The sequence below is a fragment of the Eleutherodactylus coqui genome, chromosome 8 (genome assembly GCF_035609145.1).
Source record: "Eleutherodactylus coqui strain aEleCoq1 chromosome 8, aEleCoq1.hap1, whole genome shotgun sequence".
Classification (NCBI taxonomy): Eukaryota; Metazoa; Chordata; class Amphibia; order Anura; family Eleutherodactylidae; genus Eleutherodactylus; species Eleutherodactylus coqui.
The window spans coordinates 159,602,629-159,627,674 of record NC_089844.1 but is presented as its reverse complement, the minus strand read 5'-3'; the positions used below and the strand labels follow the sequence as shown (position 1 = coordinate 159,627,674).

The 25,046-nt window shown below is 47.7% G+C and overlaps 1 long non-coding RNA gene and 1 pseudogene across 3 annotated transcripts in view; one reads left to right on the top strand and one right to left on the bottom strand.

The window, feature by feature from the left end:
• The window catches only part of LOC136577643 (uncharacterized), a 90,875-nt gene extending 66,193 nt beyond the window's left edge, over positions 1–24,682 (bottom strand). The window contains exons 1-5 of one of the 3 annotated variants that reach the window (XR_010786535.1): positions 24,624–24,682; positions 22,212–22,294; positions 22,059–22,137; positions 20,314–20,415; positions 15,952–16,079 (exon numbers count right to left, since the gene is read on the bottom strand). This is a non-coding gene — a long non-coding RNA (uncharacterized lncRNA). Of the gene's footprint in view, positions 1–15,951; positions 16,080–20,313; positions 20,416–22,058; positions 22,138–22,211; positions 22,380–24,623 lie in introns of those variants that run through there. The other 2 variants (XR_010786534.1, XR_010786536.1) reach the window with 2 other exon arrangements.
• Positions 127–8,156, top strand: LOC136577405 (mitochondrial dynamics protein MID49-like; annotated as a pseudogene).
• Positions 24,683–25,046: the final 364 nt, after the last annotated feature.

Below are 25,046 nucleotides of genomic sequence, written 5' to 3'. Positions count from 1 at the left end.
GGACACAAAAGGGGCAGCGGAGCAGTGAGTGACACCTGGCCGTGCAGGAGCCGAGGATGAAACATTCTTTTCGGTTCTTGGCATGCGGCCCCATACTTCTCTGTATGCGGCGGTGTGTCAACGAACATGGCTACGCGTGTCAGTGCTGACACGCGTGTGATAGGTTCGTGATCACTGTAATAGTGACACCCTCTACCACGACAAATTACTGTGATAGCCCCCCCCTTGGCACATAAACAGTCACATACATAAGCCCCTCATTCCAAACTTACCCCTCAGCAGGGAGACGGTCGGCAGGTGGAAGCTGCTGTTCTGTTTATTTTCAGGTCCGGACTGTCAGCGGGAGCCGTGGGGTGAGCGGACTGCGCGTTCTCGAGGACCCAACCAGCCGACAAGCTCTACTGCGCCTGCGGGACGAGAAGAAGCTGAGATTTGTCGTATCCAAAGACAACGGACAGGTAAATACTAAAAATTTCTAATTGGGGTGAAATATAAAAAAATATTCCACTATCTTTGGGGGTGGGGGGACTTATTTTTATGGCATGCACACTTTGACAAAAACGAAATAACTTTATTCTATGGGTCAGTACGATGACGACAATACCAGGCTTATATGGTTTGGTTTGTCTTTTTGAGGGGTGTCCTGTACTTCCTATTAGCTCCATTACGGAGCACATGTGACTTTGGGATTTACTTTATTTTCATTTTTCTCTTGGAGACAATTTGACAATTTGACCAAAAATATGTAATTCTGATGTTTATTTTTTTTTCTGACGACGTTCCATCATGTGAGATGAATAATACATTTCTTTGATTGGACACACACACACACACATATATATAATTTTTTTTTAATATTGTATAAAAAAATAAGAAAGGGTTTTATTTTAACTTTTAATACCTTTTAGTTTTGCAGATTAATACAACTTTTTTAATTTTTACATTATTTTTAGTCACCATAGGGGTTTTGAACTTGCGGTCTTTAGCTCGCTCATAGAGTATAATAAGATATCATTGTATTGCATTATACCATGTTTTGACAGGCAGTCTTTCCAGCCACACTACAGGCATGCCTTCGCAGCCATGCAACCAGATGGCACCTCATGATCTCATTGCAGGGTAGAAGTGGAGGGGCGTTTGGGACCCCGGAATAGTGATTGGGGCATTTAAATGCCATGGTCAGAAGTGATTGGGGCATTTAACCCCTTCCCGCTCCATGACGTACTGGTACGTCATGGAGCTGCGTGGCAACCTCTCTTCATACAGTGCGGGCGTCAGCTGTTTATAACAGCTGACACCAGCGGGCAATAGCCGTGCGGCCGATCGCGGCTATTAACCATTTCGGCATTTAAATCCCCCGAACGATGTTCGAGGGTCCCGCATTACGTCATACTGCAGGAGCGATCAAAGCATTGCATGTTAAAGTCCCCCAGGGGGACTTCAAAGTAATTTTTTTTTAAATTAATAAAGTTTTCTTAATTGTAAAAAAAAAAAAAATTGTCGAAGTTTAAATCACCCGCCTTTTGCCATATATATTATTAAAAAATTTAAATCATACAATAAAAATATGTATTTGATATCGCCGCGTCCGTAAAAGTCCGAACTATCAAAGAAGCGCATTATTTTTTCCGCACGGTGAACGTCGTCCGAAAAATAAAATAAAGAACGCCAGAAATGCACTTTTTTAGTTACCCTGTCTCCCAGAAAAAACGCGATAAAAAGCGATCAAAAAGTCGTATGTATTCCAAATTGGTACTATCAGAAACTATAGGACATCCCGCAAAAAATGAGCCCTCGCTCAACGACGTCGATGGAAAGTTATCGCGCGCACAAGATGACCGCAGAAAATAATTGAAAAAAATTAAATGTCTTTGAAAAAAAAAAAGAGGAGTAGTTTAGTAAAAAAAAACTATCCAAGTTTGGTATCGCAGTAATCGTACCGACCCATAGAATGAAGTTATCATGTCGCTTGTGCTGCCGTTTGTGCGCCGTAGAAACAAGACGCACTAAAAGATGGCGAAATGTCGTTTGTTTTTTTTTCATTTTACTCCACTTAGAATTTTTTTAAAGTTTTTCAGTACATTATATGGTACTTTAAATAGCACCATTGAAAAATACAACTCGTCCCGCAAAAAACAAGCCCTCCTACAGCGACGTCGATGGATAAATAAATAAAGGAGTTGCGATTTTTTTGAAGGGGGGAGGAAAAAACGAAAATGGAAAAAGAAAAAGGGGCCGCGTCATTAAGGGGTTAAATGCCATGGTCAGGAGTGATAACGGCATTTAAAGGGTTAACAGCCACGCTCCGTGTTCACGCTGTCTCCGTCTGACGCATTGTATGGCGTGGGATCGCCTCTATACAAACCACAAACTGTATTTAGGGCTTTTGGGGGGCAGATTTACTCAGCGACGTCGTACGCCGGTCTAAGGAAACATCGTGGCGGCGGGAAGCGTCCTAAATGTACAGAGCGCTCGCTCCTCTTAATACAGTTGGGGTATTTTCCGTCTGTCTGTGCGCCAAAGATAAATTTACACCAGTTTCTGGTGTAAAAACAAATGTGATGGCCGTGAGCAGCCCCGCCCCCTCATGTGAAGCCACGCCTACTCTCTTAAAAAGTAGTGTGGCCGGTGTAAGAAAGTGTAAAAAGTCCCCCGCACGGCGCACAAGATGCTGCGCAACATCATGTCCAGCTGTTGTACGCCAAAACACTGAAGGCCTTCAGTAACTCTGCCTCACCACGCCCAGATGTGCCCATTTTACCAGCTACGCCATGTGTGGGCGTGGCCTCAGCCCTGAGGGAGGAGCTACATACCTGCACTTGTCATCTGCATGCTGTGCAGCTCAACTGACACAAGATGGCCGCCGGGTGAGATCTCTGGACATTCTGTTGCTACGGTGATCTGCCATGTGCCGTCTCCAGGGCTGCCAGTGTTGTTGTGCATCAAGTTAAAGGCATTAACCCCTTAGTGACACAACCTAGTTTAGGCTTAAGGAGGCGACGATTTTGGGGGGGATTTTCATCTCCGCTCTTTAAAAGCCATAACATTGAGTCATATTTGGAAGGTCTTCGTTTTAGAGCGCTGCATTCAAAATCCCATAACTTTATTTTTGACCAGTGGGGCTCGGTGACGAGGTGCAGTTTTCAATGGGACCACTTTGGGCTACATGTGTTTTTTTTATCACTTTTATTGTGTTTTCTTGGGGAGGCAAAATGACCCAAAAAGAATTTTAGTTTCGTTATTTTTTTGTGTGTTCATTTTTTTTACCCCGCTTGCCGTGCGAGATCAGAAGTCGGTTCCGTTTTTTGTACAGATCATTACGGATGCGACAATACCGAATGCGGGTCTTTTATTTATTTAACAAAAAGAGGAAAAGTGCGCAAAAGATGTTTTTTATTCCTATTTTTCTTACGGATTTTTATTTTTCTCCCATTTTTTCTGCCCCTGTACTTTACTGCCATCCAGTAGAATTCACAGATGATCGTCGGCTCTGACTGCATCTGTAACAAATCTTCAGAGTAACGCTTGTAGGGAGAACGCGTCCGTAATATGGCGTAACGCGGCTAGTTGTCCTGCGGACCCCGTAAAGGACATAATAAGGGGCAGTACGGGCCAATTCCTTTCTTTGGGGGCCGTACGCTGGGGATCTATAATTATAATTAGCAGACCCCCACTACCATCAGCAACCAGACCCCCGGCTCTTACCTCGGACTCACAGTTTACTGGGAAGGGATTCCAGATCTCCAGTATTCCTGATTGTCAGCTACTTCATGCTAAAAAACACCAGCCACATCCAGAGAGAACGTCAAAGAGGGGTGATATAGGGGTATTATTACTACTGGGGTCACTATGGGGGCCACTATTACTACTGGCGTCACGAAGGAGGTATTACTACTGGGGTCACTATAGGGGTATTATTACTACTGGGGCCACTATAGGGGTATTATTACTACTGGGGTCACTATGGGGGCCACTATTACTACTGGCGTCACGAAGGAGGTATTATTACTACTGGGGTCACTAGGGGGGCCACTATTACTACTGGGGTCACTATGGGGGTATTATTACTACTAGGGCCACTATGGGGACATTAAAACTACAGGGTCCACTATGGTGGCCATTATTACTACTGGGGCCACTATAGGGGTATTATTAGTACTAGGGCCACTAGGGGGGTATTACTACTACTGAGGCCACTATAGGGGCATTATTACTACTGGGGCCACTATGGGGGTATTATTACTACTGGGGCCATAATGAGGGCAGTATTACTACTGGGGCCACTATAGGGGTATTATTACTACTGGGGGCACTATGGGGGTATTATTACTACTGGGGCCACTATAGGGGCATTATTACTACTGGGGCCACTATGGGGGCCATTATTACTACTGAGGTCACTATGGAGTATTATTACTACTAGGGCTACTATGAGGGCATTATTACTACTGGGGCCACTAGGGGGTACTATTACTACTGGGGACACTAGGGGGTGTTATTTTTACTGGGACACTATGTGTTTTTCTCTGGGACCCATTGCCTCCGGACTGACATCTGCTGCATCTCAATGCGGTGCAATTGGCTGCATGTGGTGAACAAAAAAAAGGTGTTCGCAGTGCAATTGGCCGTGTGTGGCGAACAAAGAAAAAGGTGCCCATGGTGCAATTGGCCGTGTGTGGCAAACGAAAAAGAGTGGTGACCATGGCGCGATTGGCCGTAAGATGCCCAAGGTGCGATTGACTGTGTGTGGCAAACAAAAAAAAGGTGCCCGCAGTGCGATTGGCCGTGTGTGGCGAACAAAGAAAAAGGTGCCCATGGTGCAATTGGCCGTGTGTGGCAAACGAAAAAGAGTGGTGACCATGGCGCGATTGGCCGTAAGATGCCCAAGGTGCGATTGACTGTGTGTGGCAAACAAAAAAAAGGTGCCCGCAGTGCGATTGGCCGTGTGTGGCGAACAAAGAAAAAGGTGCCCATGGTGCAATTGGCCGTGTGTGGCAAACGAAAAAGAGTGGTCACCATGGCGCGATTGGCCGTAAGGTGCCCAAGGTGCGATTGACTGTGTGTGGCAAACTAAAAAAAAGGTGCCCGCAGTGCGATTGGCCGTGTGTGGCGAACAAAGAAAAAGGTGCCCATGGTGCAATTGGCCGTGTGTGGCAAACGAAAAAGAGTGGTGACCATGGCGCGATTGGCCGTAAGGTGCCCAAGGTGCAATTGACTGTGTGTGGGGAAACGAAAAAAAGGTGCCCACCTTGCGATTGGCCAAGTGTGGCAAAAAGAAGTGCCCGTGGTGCGATTGGCCATGTGTAGTGAACAAAGAAAAATGTACCTGCGGTGCGATTGGCCATGCATTGCGAACAAAAAAAGTAAGTTCCCGCGGTGCGATTAGCCGTTTGTGGCAAAAAGCTGCCCCCCTTTTAGCCGCTTTATGTGTGACTGGAGTATAAGACATGATATAACTCAGGAATTATATGTAAGTGGTAAATTATACTCAAAGGGGTTTTAGCACTTCAGAGCTGTATTCCCTGTCTACAGAATAGGGGATACATGTCTGACTGCTGGGACCCTCAGCGACTCTGAGCCTGGTGCACCCAGATGCCTCACATGAATGGAGTGGCGATGGACAGGCATGACTACTGTCTCATTCACTTCTATGGGACAGAAGGAGATTGCCAAGGACATCCATCTCCCTTCTTCCCATAGTAGCAGGGAACGGGGGAGCGGTTCAACATACGCACTGCTGCTCTATTCATATGGGGCATTCGGATGAGCTAGTCTCAGGATCGCTGGGAGTTCCAGCAGTTGGACCCCCAGTGATCAAACATATATTGCCTTTCGTGTAAAAAAGTGAAGAATGTCATTAATGGGAAAGACCACATTAAAGGAGATTTCAAATTTGGCACTGTGTAAATGAAAAATACATATGCATTTGGGTCATGGTCCCTTTAAATGAGTCATTGCTGTAAAGCTGATTCTGCACATGATTATGGCTAATTCTACTCCTATTGTCTGCAGCTGATTCACCGAGCAGCATCGCCCCCTGAGGAGAAAGTGGAAGAGAAAACCATAGAAGAAAGCTGGAAGTAAGCCGTTCCGATGAAGGCCTCCCCCAAACGTCTGTGAAAAGCAACCTGCCCCGACTTGAGCGGTGCATTAGCAGCACCTGAGCCCGACCCGCCTGTCACAGGTCAGCAGAGGAACCGAAAGTGTCCTCACCAGTGGCTATAATATCATATATAATATGCTATATCACATCTCTACTCCAGTCATACCCAAAGCTGCTAACAGAAATCTCCTGGTTTATTTCTACTTCAGACTACAACACCAGGGAAATGTTATTCAGCCCCGTATTTCAAGTGCTGGTCTTAATATTTCCAGCGGGGCATGACGCACCTAATACATGAGTAGGAGCACAACTCTTCATATATTAGGCACATCTCAGCTCCTCCATGCCCCTAATCAGAAATGTATGCAGGATCCGATCTGGGGTTCATTTCTGGTATAGTTTACACCGGCGTATATTATACATAAATGTCTCTGTGCTAGCCACGCCCCCTTTCTGACAAGCCACGCTCTTTAAAAAATAATTGGTAGTCGGTGACATAGAAAGTGAAAAAGTTGCACGTTTTTGCTCCGATCCCCACGTGCAAAAATGTGCTGCTTTTTTGTGTGAGAAACTGTCGTCTAATCTTCTATGAATGTTCCTTAGGGAGCGTGAACGCTACATATTCCTAAATGCTACGCCCCTGAGAATCTGGGGGAGGCACAGCAGTTTGAAAAGAGTCAGATTTTTGGACGGATCGTGGACACCTTGGGAGAGTCAAAAAAAATGTATTTTTCTTTTTGTTCCTCCTGCCGTGTCCAAGCTCTTTTCAAACTGCTGTGCACACGCTCTCCCGTGGAAGCCTATGGGACTGTGTTCACACAGCGGTCTGAAAATGGTCCTATTTTTTTAACTGCGTGCGGACTTTACTAGGAGCAGGTGAGTGGAGCAGTGCAGGAGTAGGTGAGTAAAGGTAATACATCCCCCCTGACTCCCGCCGCCTCCCCACACACTATAACTTAGTGTTCAGTGCCGTTCGGAGTTGACCATTTGGAGATGGAGCGAAGGAGAGCCTGATTCTTTTCTTTCCATCCTTCCAGATGTCGCAGCTTCGAGCAGTGATCCTCCACAACCCCCTGCTGCTGAGAAGACCCCTATGTGCCTCACCGTACGGGAGACCCTCCTGCATTACTACATCCACAAAGCAGTTGTGCCCGAAGACAAGACACAAGTGGCCAGACAGCTGCTGATGGACTTTGTTAGCGAACTACAGGACTTTCTGAAGGCAGAGCACCCCGAAATGCCTTTGTTTGCCATGCAGTTGGGGGGTTCCCTGGGTAATGGCCTCCCCGTTACCAGTTTGGACCAGGCTTACGTATTACTGCCTCTAATACTTGAACCGGATCTGTGGACCATCTCAATGGCGCTCTATCCTCAATGGCGCTCTATCCTCAATGGCGCTCTATCCTCAATGGCGCTCTATTTTGGATAATTAAAAGGGTTATTCTGGAGTATACAGTCTGGGGGCTTAGTCCATGGGACAGGTATATGCTGGGGGGCTACCTTTCTACCAGGATAATCGTGGAGTCCTTGCACAAGACCATCACATCGTCCATTAACTGCCCATTGATCGGGACGGTCCTTGAGTGCAATGTTTGGCCGGTTGTTGCCACTCATGACCTTAGGCTGATCCAAAGACATTATCCTGCTGGCATACCCCCACTCTACCGCCCCGTCCGAAAACCCCTGGCAAAGGACCTTTTACCTCGAGGAGATTCTCCGGCTCCAGGGCCTAGACAGCAACGATTCAACAGAAGCGCCTACACATACTAAAGAATATCGGCCATCAGCGCTCAGGACTTGGCCAACTGTCTTCAACCCATCTAAGACGTGTTGTTCTCCTTGTCAGTAATGACTCATCTGATTGGTCAGAGTCTAGTATAGCCGACCGCTTACTACAGGTCATAGAGGCGCTCATCGGGTATCTGGGCAGGAGGACCCTCCCTTGCTATTTTAACGAAGAAGTCAATTTATTCTCTCCCCTGATGAAGGAGGAGATCGGCTTTGGACTGTATCAGGTTTTTCTTCTGATCCCAGCTCCTTGCTGAGAAAATGAGGTTGTTTAACCCCTTAATGACATGGCCTATTTTGGCGTTGAGGACCAAGCGATTTTTTTTTTTTGGTATTTTTCCATCTCCATTTTTCAAAAGCCATACCTTTTTTATTTTTCCGTCGACGCGGCCGTATAAGGGCTTGTTTTTTGCATAGCGAGCTGTAGTTTTTATCGGTGCCACTTTTGGGTACATAGACTATATCGTAAAACTTTTATTATTTTTTTATGATAACGGAGAGAAAACGCATCAATTCTGACATAGATTTCTTTTTTCTTTTTTTTACAGCGTTAATCATGCAGCATAAATGACACACTAAATTTTTTCTGCGGGTCGGTACGGTAACAACGATACCAAAATTGTTATTTTTTTTTAGGTTTTTACACTTTTTTGCAATAAAACCCCCTTTTTTTGGGAAATCTTTTTTTTTTTCTCTATAGCTGCATTCAAAGTCCTGTAACTCTTTTATTTTTCTATGTACGGAGCTCTATGAGGGCTTATTTTTTGTGAGACGAGCTGTAGTTTTTATTGGTACCATTTTGGGGAATGTGCGGCTTTTTTGATCACTTTTATTGCATTTTTTGGGAGGCAAAATGCTAATGCTCAGTTTTTTAGCGTTTTTTTTAACGCTTTTTGTCGTACAAAATAAAAAGCATGTTCAACTTTTTGTACACGTCGTTACGGACACGTCAATACCCAATATGTGGGGTTTTAATTTCTTTTCCCATTTTTTTTATGCTAATAAAAGGGGTTTTTTTTACATTTTTTTTTACATTTTTCTTTTTTTTACACTTTTCTTTTCTTTTTTTTACACTATTCGAGTCCCTCTGAGGGACTTGCAGCACTGTACCGATGATCGCTGTTATAAGGCATGGCAGAGCTACTCCTCTGCCATGCCTTATCATTTGTACAGCGATTATAGGCATAGGCAATACAGGACGCCGGTGTCTGGCGTCCTGTTGCCATGGTGACAGGCCAGGCTCTCGCGATGACATCGCGAGAGCCGGCCGGAGACACAGAGGGATCGCGATCCCTCTGTGAACTCTTTCCCTGCCGCGATCTACTTAGATCGCGGCAGGGAAGGGGTTAACAGCGGGGGGGGCATCTCCGATGCCCCCTCCCCCCCCGCTGTTGCAGCGAGATGCCGGCTGTGACTGACAGCCGGCTCCCGCTGCGGGATAGCGCGGGATCTTATGTGATCCCGCGCTATCTCCAGGACGTATCGGTACGTCCTGTTGCGGGAAGTACCAGGCTCCCAGGACGTACCGGTACGTCCTGGAGCGGGAAGGGGTTAAAGCCAACTGACGGCCGCCATCGGGTACTTAATGCTGAGTGCATCCTGCCAGAGGTCTCTACAGAATTACTCTTGCTACTGTATAATGAAAAGGTCTACAACTGCTAATATACATGTGTATTACTTGCTGACAATTTTCAAAATCTCTGCTTGCTTTCAGTGAATGCAAACACAGAGTTTGAAAATGTATCCTGCTCACACAGCTGCACCGCCCACTAGAAGGGAGAGCTCTGATACATTGTAACATGCAGCACATGATCAAGGCAGGTTTATAAGCCTTGACGTATAAACAATGTTTCTATTCACTGACAGCAGGCAAAGATCTTGAATATTTAAAATTGAAATGCAAACTATATTAGAAAGTTGCAAAGCTTTTCCTTACACTGTGATGTAAGCTTTACTTGTATCTGTGCTTCTCCAGGAACATTCAATAAAGTTAGTTGATGGCCTTGTTTGTGGATTTTGTGTCCCACAGTCTCACTGCTCTTACAGTAAAGAACATCCTTCTGTGTTGGTGATGGAACTGTCTTTCCTCTAACAGTAGAACGTCCCGTTCTTGCTTCAATTAACTTTATGTACACAAATGGAGAGCCCCTTTAATCTCCCTAAGCAGGACTAGAATTCCTTTTTTGCTGCCTTTCCATTCGTCTCTCATCTGCCAGTGTTCTATACTGAAGCCGACCAGCGGACTGATATGGACGGGCTCTGCGCTCACATACTATTGAGTTTTACTTCTAGGCAATTCTTTGATGTTGTCTGGTTGAATTATGCTTTTGATTATAAAAGTTTCTGTATCTTTAAAATTCAGATCGGTGTGCGATTAGTCAGACTGTCGGTCTGGCAATGCCTGCTGGGAACTGTAGTTTAGGACAATAACTAGAATTCCTGCAGAAGCGATGTGTGTACATAAGGTCTTATTCACAAGGGGTCTTGTCACCCCGTATTTTGCACGCCTTTTTCCCGTGTGTAACACGTGGTGAATGGAGGCAGTGAAAGTCTATGGACTTGAGTCATTCTGTTTCTGGGAAAGTTGGGTCACAATCAATATGGCCGCCACTACAACTCCCATAGTGGTCACCGCCCAGATATCACTAAGAATCATCTTTCCATAAGAGGATGACTCAAGGATTTGCGGAGACCTTTTACTGACCGGTGTATACAAGCCTTGGTGTTGTGCACTGTGGTGTTACTGGTGGGTGCAGCCATATAACCCGGCACTAGGCGCACCGCTGTGGGGTCTATCTGTGTCTAGACCGCGCCGTTGGCCTCTCGCGGTTTCGCCTCGGCTGCTGCTTTCCATTGTAGATTTTGCTGCTTCAAATTCTATTTTTTTTAAAAATAGGTTGTGCTGATAAAGTTTTTCCCCTGACCGCGGCGTGCGGAGGTTATTGGTGCGTAGGAGGATGTATGTATCCAGTGTGTCAGTGCAGAGATAACCCCGCTATATATATAGGGCGGGCAGGGGCGTAGCTAGAGGCTCATGGGCCCGGGTGCAAAAGTTTAGCTTGGGGCCCCCTTCCAGACCCGTCCACCCACCACTCCTTTTCACAGCTACTCCTTGTATATCACTTTTAGCTACATTACTGTTTTTTTTTAATGACCCATCAATGGATCATTAGTAATCAGGGGTTTTAGATTTTTAAAACATCCAGAACACAAGCCTCAAGGCACGCTTCACTTCCCCAAGAAAGAAAAAAATAATTCTATATACACATACATAATACAGGCACACATACATTGGAGACAGCATGAGCTAACTTTTATAACATGTTAGGGCTCATGTCCACGACCAGGTTTTCACCACGTATTATGCACACGTGGTAATCCCAGCATGCTCTCTTTCTCTGCGTACCACGTAACGTGAGCCCTGTACACTTGTATGATACGCTGCCCATACACATTACATTGTTTTCATACGCATTGTCACTCTAAACAGAGTGGGGAATTAAAAAAAGAATCCCCCTGTGCATGTGCAGTGCCACACAAGGCCATATGTGGTCCCTGCCGGCAGCGTGCATGGCTGGGAAATGTGTGAGATGCTGGTGGTCTCCCACAGTGTTGTAGGCTTACAGCTGTGGCATTGGCATTGAGCCCTTAGTCACCAATACAACGGCTAGGTTCTACCATACCTCTAATAGTGAAGTCAGGTGCCGGCTCGCAGAACCCCCCTCACTCACCCCCACTCCCCCATCACACAGAACCCCCCCTCACTCACCCCCACTCCCCCATCACACAGAACCCCCCTCACTCACCCCCACTCCCCATCACACAGAACCCCCCTCACTCACCCCCACTCCCCATCACACAGAACCCCCCTCGTCCCCCCACTCCCCATCACACAGAACACCCCTCACTCACCCCCACTCCCCATCACACAGAACACCCCTCGTCCCCCCACTCCCCATCACACAGAACACCCCTCGTCCCCCCACTCCCCATCACACAGAACACCCCTCGTCCCCCCACTCCCCATCACACAGAACACCCCTCGTCCCCCCACTCCCCATCACACAGAACACCCCTCACTCACCCCCACTCCCCATCACACAGAACCCCCCTCTCACCCCCACTCCCCATCACACAGAACCCCCCTCTCACCCCCACTCCCCATCACACAGAACACCCCTCGTCCCCCCCCCCACTCCCCATCACACAGAACACCCCTCACTCACCCCCACTCCCCATCACACAGAACACCCCTCGTCCCCCCCCCCACTCCCCATCACACAGAACACCCCTCGTCCCCCCCACTCCCCATCACACAGAACACCCCTCGTCCCCCCCACTCCCCATCACACAGAACACCCCTCGTCCCCCCCACTCCCCATCACACAGAACCCCCCTCACTCACCCCCACTCCCCATCACACAGAACCCCCCTCACTCACCCCCACTCCCTATCACACAGAACACCCCTCACTCACCCCCACTCCCCATCACACAGAACACCCCTCGTCCCCCCCCCACTCCCCATCACACAGAACCCCCCTCACTCACCCCCACTCCCCATCACACAGAACACCCCTCGTCCCCCCCCCCCACTCCCCATCACACAGAACACCCCTCACTCACCCCCACTCCCCATCACACACAGAACCCCCCTCACTCACCCCCACTCCCCATCACACAGAACCCCCCTCACTCACCCCCACTCCCCATCACACAGAACACCCCTCGTCCCCCCCCCCACTCCCCATCACACAGAACACCCCTCGTCCCCCCCCACTCCCCCATCACACAGAACACCCCTCACTCCCCCCCACTCCCCATCACACACAGAACCCCCCTCACTCACGCCCACTCCCCATCACACACAGAACCCCCCTCGTCCCCCCCCACTCCCCATCACACAGAACACCCCTCACTCACCCCCACTCCCCATCACACAGAACCCCCCTCACTCACCCCCACTCCCCATCACACAGAACACCCCTCGCCCCCCCCCACTCCCCATCACACAGAACACCCCTCACTCACCCCCACTCCCCATCACACAGAACCCCCCCTCACTCACCCCCACTCCCCATCACACAGAACCCCCCCTCACTCACCCCCACTCCCCATCACACAGAACCCCCCCCTCACTCACCCCCACTCCCCATCACACAGAACCCCCCCCCCTCACTCACCCCCACTCCCCATCACACAGAACCCCCCCCCCTCACTCACCCCCACTCCCCATCACACAGAACCCCCCCTCACTCACCCCCACTCCCCATCACACAGAACCCCCCCTCACTCACCCCCACTCCCCATCACACAGAACCCCCCCTCACTCACCCCCACTCCCCATCACACAGAACCCCCCCTCACTCACCCCCACTCCCCATCACACAGAACCCCCCCTCACTCACCCCCACTCCCCATCACACAGAACACCCCTCACTCACCCCCACTCCCCATCACACAGAACACCCCTCACTCACCCCCACTCCCCATCACACAGAACACCCCTCACTCACCCCCCCTCCCCATCACACAGAACACCCCTCAGTCCCCCCCACTCTCCATCACACAGAACACCCCTCGCCCCCCCCCCACTCTCCATCACACAGAACACCCCTCGCCCCCCCCCCACTCCCCATCACACAGAACACCCCTCGCCCCCCCCCCTCCCCATCACACAGAACACCCCTCGTTTCCCCCACTCACCATCACACACAGAACACCCCTCACTCACCCCCACTCACCATCACACACAGAACACCCCTCCCCCCTCTTAATCATACCGAGGACGTTCCCTCTCACTGACTGCACTTACTTTCACTATGGTCTCTGCGCAGGCAGGCAGCCTCTCCTGCACATCGGCGCTTCCTCCCAGGACCTCCGCTCTGACCCCTCCCCTCTGATGATCTCTGTGCTGGAGAACCAGATGGGGGAGGGGTCTGAGCGGAGGTCCTGGGAGGAAGCACCGATGTGCAGGAGAGGCTGCCTGCCTGCTCAGAGACCATAGTGAAAGTAAGTGCAGTCAGTCAGTGTCGTGGAAAGTAAGCCCCGTGGGCCCCCAGGGGCTCAGGGGCCGGGTCGCAACCGCACCCCCAGCACCCCCTATATGTACGCCAGTGAGGGCGGGCGATGCCATGTGGCCAGACGGGCAGCCATTCAGTTAGGCTGGCTTCACACTGCAATATGCAGAGAACAGAACCCGCTGATCTCAATGACTTCATTTATATTTCGCTTACGCAAAAGAAAGATAAAACATTGCTCTATTTTTCTGCACATTTGCGCACCACAGGTCCCCATAGAAGTCAATGGGGGCACACAATACGCATGGAGATGCGTGAAACACTGTAATCGCACTGGAAAAAGAACACCTCGGGAACTAATTAGCCATTTCAATTGGGGTGTTTTTGTTTGCCGCGCACAAATAAACATGTCCTGCGGGGCCAAATATATAGTACGATGCTTCAATGCGGGTGCAAAAAAAACATTGCTCATTCCGCAAATTCACAGTGTTCCATCGCTTGCAAATATGTGTTCGCCCATGTGGAGCTGGCCGTATAGGGGTTGTCCGTGCGTGTGTTTTATTCTTATGCCCATGCTGCATCCATGTGTCAGCTGTTTTTCATGTGTGGGCGAAAAAAAAGCAAGAAGGCCCATGTGATGTCCATTTTGTCACAATCCACAGAAAACGGAGCGTGCAAAAAATGTTCTTTATAGACTTTATTGGGTGATTTTGGTCCGTAAATATGGAATAAAGTAGGACGTATTTCGATTTTATTTTTTTGCGCAATATAAGTCCACATTTAAAAAATACCCCCAAAAACCGCACATCTGAATACAACAACTTAGGGGGGTTTGTGCGCTGTCCGTATTCAGTCAGTAAAAAATATGGACCGAAAATGCGCTCCTGTGAATGGGGCTTTATGTCTGCGCATGCTATAATAACATCATAGAGGGACTTATCCGCTGACAGACCCGGCGATCCAGCGCTGCAGACCCCCAGTCCTCCCGATCTGTGTTGTGGAACGACTACCACCTGACCGCTGCAAGGGCCAGTTGTTGTTCTCCTGGCATATCCACTAGCAGCATCTATGCCAGGAGAAGGATACCGGACTACTGGGGCCCCTAATTGGCTACAGTGAGCAGGTGGTAGCCGGGCCACAACAAAGACCGGAAGGACTGCGGGGCTGCAGTGTGGGATCGCCGGGCCCTATTGTGGATGCACTCAAGTGATTTTTCTGCGCATGCGCTGGTTTGTGGTCACGGCGCATGCATCAGATTCGGACAGTGCTGTGGATGATGTAGGAGATGTCATTCACATCACCGATCGAGAGGGGCTGGATTATGCAATGGGGGCAGCATAGACAGTACGGGTCTGTCTATGGAATATCCTGCAGCTTATTCGCATAGTGTGTGAGAAACTTGAATTCTATTTTAGGGCTCATGTCCCAGGATCCACGTGGGGCACTCGCACGGATGATCCGGAGTTCAAGCCGCCCATAGACTATTCATGGTGCCCGCAGCTTAATTAAAGCATGCTTGTTTGTTTTCCCGACCTTCACAGATGGGGGTTGAGCCTCCCCTCTAGTAGTCGGAGCCTCAGGATTGGATTGCTCTGTCTGATCCTATATTACAACTGGCACCAAAGCCACATTTCTTCATGCCCAGCAAAATTGGTTGTGGTTGGACCACTAGAACGAGGGTCAACAGCTTTGATGTGAAAATGGCTTCTCCTAAATAAAAAAGGAGTATAGATGTTACGACTGAGACGCAACTCTCTGGTGTATCAGATGACACGGTCATGTGAGGGCGAGATGTATTTTACAAGGGTGCCATAAAATGAACTGAAAAAACACAATCCCACTGTTGTTAAGGGGTCTTGTTTTCATGACGTCAATAGTACAGAAAAAAATGCCGTTAACTTTATTTTGTGGATGAGTATGAATACGGCGATACCAAATTTCCATGTTTTTAAGAAATAAGAACATGACTGCCCCCATCTTTTGAGCTCCATCACGGTATTTCTCCATTGATGCAGCTGTGTGACGGGGCGGTTTTTGTGGGGCAGCCTGAAGTTTCCGTTGGTACTGTTTTGGGCCACATACAGCTTTGTGATCACTTTGTATAACATTTTTCTTGCAGACTGGGTGACTAAAAAAGTGGAACTCCGGCACGGTGTCTGAAGACGGTCACTGTGTGGGAGAAATTGTGGGTTATTTTAATAAATCAGACTCTTACAGGATCAGGGATAACAAATATGTTAACCACTGAAGTCAGTACAGCTCCAATATCGGAAGATGTATGCTTGTTAGACAGTGTATACTTATATTATTCTGCCGGCCACTCGTCAGGCTGCTCCCACACATCCCATCATGTAGTTATTGAATTAGCCAGTAGATGGCGCCATTATATAAAACGGCAGAAATCACAAGCCCCCTAGGAAACCCTTAATCCAAAAATGGATTGGAAAGGGTTATTGACCTATCCTCAGAATAGGTTGTCAATGGTTGATTTGTTGTCCGCTAACAGCACTGATATACACTGGGGTCGCAGCGGGAGCTGCTGCTCCGACACCTGTGTAGTGGCCGGCGCTTGTAACTGCAGCAACAGCCTTTATTGAAATCAATAGGAGCTGCTCCTGCAATTCCAAGCGTCGGCCAGTAGGCAGGAGGTGGAGCAGCGGCTTCACCTGCGATCTCAGTGTATACCAGCGCTGTCAGCGGGCACCCGATCACCTTCCTACAAATGGCTGAGTGGTCACCTGCAAAATGAATGGCACATGACCGCCTACCGCTTCCGCTGGGCTCCGAGCGGCAGGGACTGAGACTGCAGCGATGGATGGGGTGCCACCAGAATAGGTGAGCAATCTTTTTTTTCGTGTCACCCATGTGAAGGAAGCCTAAGGCCCCCATACATATTAGAGTTTAGTCATCTAAACCTGCTGATAGCGGCAGGGCCAGACGACTCTCTAATGGGTATTAGGGTAGCTCAACTGTCACCTGACTGATGTCAAGGAAAAGACGGATAGGGATGTTCATTTTTCATACCCCATCCTTTTGTTCCCAAGGAGATTAGCCACCACCAGAGCCTGATTGTGGATTGAAGGGCTTTTCTGGGCTATTTTTATTGATAACCTATCCTCATTTGATCGACTGGGGTTTTCCCGCTCAGGACCGCCAAGAATTGATATCTGAGGTGGTATTCAGGTACGGTGTACCAGGGATAACTGAGAGTCACCAAGGTACTCCCTCCACAGGAGAAGTGATACAGAAAGTAATGAAAGCCTTGGGGGTAGAACAGGCCTTTTATGCCCCGTACCATCCACAAAGCAGAGGTAGAGCAGAGAGCTTAAAGGGGTTGTCCCGCGCCGAAACGGGGGTTTTTTTTTTCAATAGCCCCCCCCATTCGGCGCGAGACAAACCCGATGCAGGGGTTAAAAAAGAAAACCGCACAGTGCTTACCTGAATCCCCGCGCTCCGGTGACTTCTTACTTACCTGGTGAAGATGGCCGCCGGGATCTTCTCCCTCGGTGGACCGCAGGGCTTCTGTGCGGTCCATTGCCGATTCCAGCCTCCTGATTGGCTGGAATCGGCACGTGACGGGGTGGAGCTACAAGGAGCCGCTCTCCGGCACGAGCGGCCCCATTCAGAAAAGAAGAAGACCGGACTGCGCAAGCGCGTCTAATCCGGCGATTAGACGCTGAAAATTAGACGGCACCATGGAGACGAGGACGCTAGCAACGGAACAGGTAAGTGAATAACTTCTGTATGGCTCATAATTAATGCACAATGTACATTACAAAGTGCATTAATATGGCCATACAGAAGTGTATACCCCCACTTTGTTTCGCGGGACCACCCCTTTAAATGGTACCTTAAAAACCACGATCCAGAAGGCCATGGCAGAGCCCAATAGACCATGAACCGGGTGCCTCCCCCTAGCAGTCTGCTCTGTAAGGTACATACCTAACAGAATAGGCCCCAGCCCATATGAGGCCCCAGCCCTTTTTGGGTCGGCCCCAGGGTTAGGATTGTGTAGTGGCCCAGTACATGCTTTCCTGCCTCACTCCATAATGTCATACATGTCCTGTCTTATGTTGGTGTACTGTGCAAATCTGTCTAGTCATGCTCTTATGTGTATTGCACAGCTGCAGCGTGTGATGGGTTAAGTGTTTGCAAGGGCCTGCAAATTGCCTGTGAATGTATCAATTTAGGTCCTGTCACGTGGTATGAGGCTATAAATGTGAGTGTCTGAGAGTGGGAAAGGAGTTCTGAGGGGTCCATTCTTCAGAGGTTGAGATTCTTCTGGGTTCCTGATCAAGAGTGCTCCATGGGGGTACCTTCAACCCTCATGCAGTGAAGAATGGAAGAAGAGGAGAGGTTCCCTTGATTGACTGTTCTAGCATGAGCGAAGATTAAGCCCCAGAGAGAGAGGGAGCGTGAGCGAACCGCGAGTGTGTTTTCCCAAGGCCCAGTGCAGAGGTACTTGTCTTTAATTTACATACCCGAGCGTCCTGAAGTCTGGGACTGCTGGGTTGAGCTACACGTCTTTAGTTGTTCACACAAGGGCATCCTAAATTAAGGGATCACCGTGTGGAGGTACTCTAAATTAAGTCTGTCTTAATGCCTGCACTTGGAACACTGTTTATTCTGCCTTGGCATCTCTGCGTCCATAAAAGTTTGATCTATCAAACTAAGGGCTTATGCAGACGACCATTGCAAATAGTGGCGAGGGGCAGAGAGGGGGCGGGAGCTCAGTGCACTGCTCCCGGCTCTTACAGCCTCATCCCCCTGCAGAGAAAACCCGGCCGATATACGGTTGTCTGAGGCTGTCCTAAGGCATTGTTTACCCAGCACGGTAAACATCATCAGAAAAAACCCCACACAAAATTGCGCTGTAGTCACCACCGTCTCCAAGAGAAAAGGTAATAAAAAGCAATCAAAAAGTCATACAATATAAGGGCTTATTCACATGAGCGAATATGCTACCATGCGATGCACGGGCTTGGCATATATGCCGTCGGGCAGGGGGACGACAGAGCTAAGCTGTCTTCCCCTTCCCTCCCTGGCTCACCTCCTCTCTTCTCCCCTCCAGCTGTTTGCAATGGGATGGTGTGGGGCGGAGCTAAGCTTATGCCCCCTCCCCGCCCCCTCCCATTGCAAACAGCCGGAGGGGAGGATAAAAGGGGGAGGGAGTTTAGCAGACACACTGCTAAACTCCCTTCCACCTTCCTTCTCTGGCTGCTGTCATTGGCTCCCATAGGAGTCCTTGGCAGTGGCCATAGTCAGGACAGGAAGATCTTTCCGGGCGGGCGCTTTTACGTCTCAGGAATAGGTCTGTGTGATCTGATGCATTGGAATCCAATATCGGCCGCGTTTTCATGCCCGGCTAATATACACTGCCCCTCTGATGCATTGGTTTACAATGCACCAGTTCACATGGGCCGGTGGGCAAATGTAAAAACGCAGATGCCCGTGTGAATAAGCCCTAAACCACAGAACGTCCCGTAAAAAACGAGCCCTCAACAGAAATATAAAAAAAGTTTTGGCTTAGAATTTTTTTACGTTTTTCAGTACATTATATGGTACATTAAATAGTACTATGGAAGAATACAACTCATTCAGAAAAAAAGGCCTCAGACAGCTACCTTGATGGACAATAAAAGGGTTAGGATTTTTTTTAAACGGGGGACATAGGAAGCCTCCCTAGGATACAGGCGGATATAAGGAAGGGTTACTGCCACTTTAAAACAGAAGCTTAGGGTAAGTAGGGAATGGTATTGCTGTGCTCTGGCCCAGCGCTGTCTACCTGCTCCCCACTGAAAGGGTCACATTTATTGCTCACATAACTGCTTCAGCCAATCGCTGCCCCCAGTGGTCACGACTGCGGAAACAACATGTGACCACTGTAGACCGCAATTAGCCGCAGTGGTCATGTGAGCAATGGATGTGACATCATCACTACCGGTTTTAGCATAGACCTGAGCAGAGGAGACCAGGTCGGTGGCCCAAGGAGAGGGCGACTAGTCACTATTTTAATTATAGATACATTGCTATTTTTCATTCATCTGTCTCCTAAAAAACACAATAAAAAGCAATCAAAAAGTTCCACTTGTACCCCTTCATGGTACCACTGAAATCTACAACTCGTCTCGCAGTCTTAGTATTTAGCAAAAAAAGAAAATTGAGATTGAAATTGAAAACTTTCCATAAATTAAAAAAAATTGAGATTTTAATTTTTGGCAAAATCAGCCCCAGCAGAAGGTATTTAGTACTGAGAAACTCTGCCCTGTACCATGGAGAATGTGGAGCTGGTGCCCAGCACCACCGTATGGACCCTGTGATGTACCCTGTCCCTGGGTACTCTACTAGTCATATAGCTCACATCCACTGCTGTGCAGTCATAGTTTGGTCATTCCCTTCTTACCTGTCTCCCTCTGTGATTTCATGAACCTTCCCCTTCAGTTCGCTGTGGACTTTCTTCACCATGTTATAAATTTCAGATCCAGGAAATCCTCCGGTCCCATCACTAGGAGGAAGAAATCACCAAAGAATTATATTTCTACTATAAACTTCATTGTCGTTCATTAAAAGGGTTTCCAGGGTTTTTCTGGAAACAGCGCCACTCTTGTTCATGGGCTATTTCTGGTATTGCAGCCTTACTGAAAACCTGCCATTGCATTTGAGCTCCATATACTGTGTCATGGGGCTGAAAGGTGATGGAACAGAGAGTCCTGGGAGCTGCGTTCCATACTCACTGGGTGCTCCATTGCAGAGCTGTATCTCCACAAAGATTACAGGTGCCAACGGCTTGACTCTTTCTGCACATGCATCTTGCATAGAGATGAATAGGAAATGCGCACGCAGAAAGTGAATATGAGACACTGGTCCAAGGACTGCCCATTCCATCACCTTGGAGCCCCATAACATAGTTTATGGGGGTCAAACATAATATCAAGTTCCCGGGATTATCCGTGATGTGAATATTGATGGCCTGTCCTTAGGATGAGCCATCAATACCAGATTGGTGGGGTCTTACTCCTGGGATCCATATCAATCAGCTTTTTAACCCCAGACAAGTGCTGTGATGACACGTTTATTGGTTACGTGACCTATCTGCAGCTCAGTCCCAATCCACTGAATGGGATTAAGTTGCAAATACCTGACACCAATGCTATGTAACCTACAGCTCTGTGCCTGGTATACACTGATAGAAGTCTAAAAAAGGGAGGACTCTGGCACAACCTGGTGGCGGGTGTCAAATTAGATGAGAGGTGGAGCCAAAGATAACTAAAGATGCTTTATTATATAACCAGCAGGTTACACGTTTCGAGGTATAACCTCTTCTTCAGAAAGCTGAGTGAACACTAAAAACAGTACAAACAAGGTGCAAAGAAAAAGCAAAGTATGGAAAGAGTAAAGAAAAGCATTAAAAATTAAAACTTAGCTCCACCCCCACCCCACCTCCTCTCATTGCAAATAGTGCCGAGGGGCGGAGAGGGGGCAGGAGCTCAGTGCACTGCTCCCGACTCTTCCAGCCTCCTCCCCCTGCAGAGAGGGACGCCATATATCGGCCAGCGTGAATACCCGGCTGATATACGGTCGTCTGAATAAGCCCTAAGGGTGAATGCACAGGGGCGGACTTGAATTGCAGAATCCAGAGAGAGCGACCGCCTCCGGATTCCGCAGCAAATATCAACTATATAGTGCAATGCAAAAGTGATTTTTCATGCACATGAGCGAAAACCAATTGCGATTTCCGAACGTGAATGAATAAAAATAAAAAAAACGAAAAAAATAAAATCGCAGCATGCTCCATTTCCTGCGGATTACCCACAGATGGCTTCCATTGAAGTCAATGGAAGCCGTCTGACCCCGGCCCGTTTGCAATTGACATTGGGGGCCGCAGATTCCGCGGGAAAAGCAAGAATTAAAAAAACAATCTGTACTGCGCATGTCCGACGGCGAGCCGTGCAGCCATCCGCAGTACAGAAAGAAGAAAACGAAAGCAGGTACGCACGGACGCTACTGCTGCCAGGGCCGGATTCCACATGCAGAATCCGACCCGCCGCTGTGCAGACGGCCTAAATGAAAGTAAATAAAGTGGACAGAACTTGAAATTCTGGTCCAACCTTTTTAACCCCCTCAGTAAAGGCTATGGGTTGTAGTTACCAAGTGTTTTTCTCCGGATTGATGCTGCTGAATCCTAGTATGTGACTGATGTCCTTCTTGGCATCTTCGTTGAGGTCTCCTGTGTGGGAGAAGACAGGTGACAATGCTGCAGATAAGGCGACACATCTCAGTGACTTAAGTGAACGCGCTTACCGTACTTGAGAGTCTTTAGACACACCGCCAGGGAGGGGATGCCCACCGGGAGCAGCTCACAGAGCACTGAGTAATGATCGTACCTGCAGGGACAGACAACGGGCAATCAGTGACATGAGCACTATAGGTCTGTAGGTAGACCACCTTCATCTCAGCCATAATGTCATCAATCCAATAGAGCGAATCAAACCATTATACTCCTCAATGCAGGTAGTGAATGCACAGACCACTGAGCAGTAGAGTAATCCCAGGACAGCATTTACATTGACTGACATACCCCAGAATGGCAGAGGAGGTACATGCCGTAGATGTGGATGCATTTACAGTATAGGGTCTCTTACAGCAACTGTAAGTAGCCCGAAGCTCTGCAGCCGTTCTGAAGCTTTAAGACAATGTGATGCCACTCTCCCTTATTATACAACTAGCTGATATACCCGGCTTCGCCCGAGTTAATTTGGTACTGGTGTTTATCTGGTGTTCACACGGAAAATCTTATGAAGTCGTGGTTACTTTAGAGATACCGAGGAAAAAAGTATGTTCACCATTTTGCATGGTTCTTTGCGTTACCCAGAAAACACCACGTGGAGGTAACCATGCAACGTTTCCTTTATATAAAATGACATCAGGAAGTGAGAGAATTAAATTACATACATAAAATTTGGATGCTAATTCTTTTGCGCTTAGAATTGAATAATCGAGTTGGGACCCATTAACTTTTCCTATTTATGACATAATCAATGCTCATACCAAATTTCATGTTTCTATGACATCGCGAAGTGAGAAAATCAGATTCCGTACGTAAAATTTGGATGCTAATTTTTTGGCGCTTAGAATTGAATAATGGAGTTGGGACCTATGAACTTTTCCTATTTATGACATAATCAATGCTCATACCAAATTTCAAGTTTCTATGACATCGGGAAGTGAGAGAATTAGATTCCGTACGTAAAATTTGGATGCTAATTCTTTTGCGCTTAGAATTGAATAATCGAGTTGGGACCCATTAACTTTTCCTATTTATGACAATCAATGCTCGTGCCAAATTTCATGTTTCTACGACATCGGGAAGTTGAAGAATTAGTGGCGAGTCAGTCAGTGAAGGCTTTCGTTTTTATATATATAGATATGCAGCTGAAGCTGACAACTGCATGATGTATAATAACTGCTGCCCCCTGCCTGTGACTTTTGAAACTGCAGTTGTAAATTTACTCATAGATAGTCCAAGGGAATGTGAGGTCAGAAGACACATTTAGTATGTGTTCCTTTTCCAGCTAAATTGCGCTGCGTACTGCGCATCTCCTTGTGTATTGTGTGCCCATTTGCACCCCCTCCCCCCATAGACTTCTATGGGGGCATTTGGTGCGCACAAAAATAGAGCATGCTGCGATTTTCCACCGGATTGACATCATACTGTTCACGTACATTTTGCACACGAGCAAATATGCCCGAGGGAGGGAGCACTTAACCTGACTCTAAAAAAATGCCCCAGTGAAGAGGGGACGAGCTGCAATACCAGATATTGATTCTAATGGACATCCCATGTTACTGATTAAACTACATGGATTTTTCCTCCTGCAGACTTGGAAAAAAAGGGACTTCTCACTTCTTGATGTTAGTTTGGTGCCAAATTTTCTCATTAAACTCATTGGAAGCTCAAAATTCGCATCAAAATCTACATACAACATTGAAAACCGTGTTAAAAATCCCTATTTAGGATGCATATTTAAAACGTGGTTCCATGTTGGACTTTTCTGGTTCAAATGGGCGAGTGCAATTCCGATCCATGGACAAAACTGACCAATTTTCCTTTTGATTTTCATGTGTTTTTGCTTTTCTCCACACAAGAGTGTCATCCAAGTGTCATCTGTGTTTTCTGTGCATTAAAAAATGGAAGGTGGCTCAACTGATCTAATTGAAAAGTTCTATTAAAATCAATGGGTGCATGAAAAAATAAACAGAACGCACTCATATGTCATTCCGTTTTTTTAATGCACCCGTTGATTTAAATGGACAATTCTTGCCCAAGAATCAGACCAAGATAGGACATGCTGCATTTTTTTTGCTCAGACTGTCTGATTATGAAATCAGTGTGTTCTATTTCCGTACAATTGAAAATCGGACCATACTCGCACGGAAAAAAACTCTTGTGTTAAAAAGCTCTTAAATCACCACTGCCAACAATCTAATACATGTACGGGGTCTCCTGACTGACCTCCAACAGAGAAATCTTATGTATGGCCTGCTCATAGATCTGGCATCACTATACCTTGCTCCTACCACTACCTTTAAGGGAACCTGTCAGCAGAATATAGGTATATTACCTGGCCCCACAGTGTAAAACAGCATAGCAGCAGGATAACATTGATGTTTTAAGCAGAATAGAGCAAATCGGCAGAAAAGTCAAAATCCTACTTTTATTGCAGAGCGCCTGTTAGTCAAATGCCCTGCCTCAAGAGGCGGCGCCATTACAGCTCCAAGTAAAGATGTCACTTGTTAAATCCCTCCTCTTCAGCCTCTCGCTGCCCCCCACTTTCCTTCTGACGTCAGTACAAACCAGGCTGAATCCCATGTAAGTGACGTGCGCCTCTCATGTCTCATCTTCCAGCACATACACCGTAAAGCGAGGCTTAGATGACTGGAATTCACCTGAGGATTCAGCATGGCAAGCGCTGACTATCCATGCATATTAATGCACAGTGTGCCTCAGGTAGTCAGACTAGCGGTGCGGCCATCTATGTTTCTTCAGGACCGGAGGGTCACTTTAAATCATGTCTGTGGCCTTCTACTTGTCTCCACTTTGCTGACACATCACATTCCGTCCTGTCCTCACTAGCA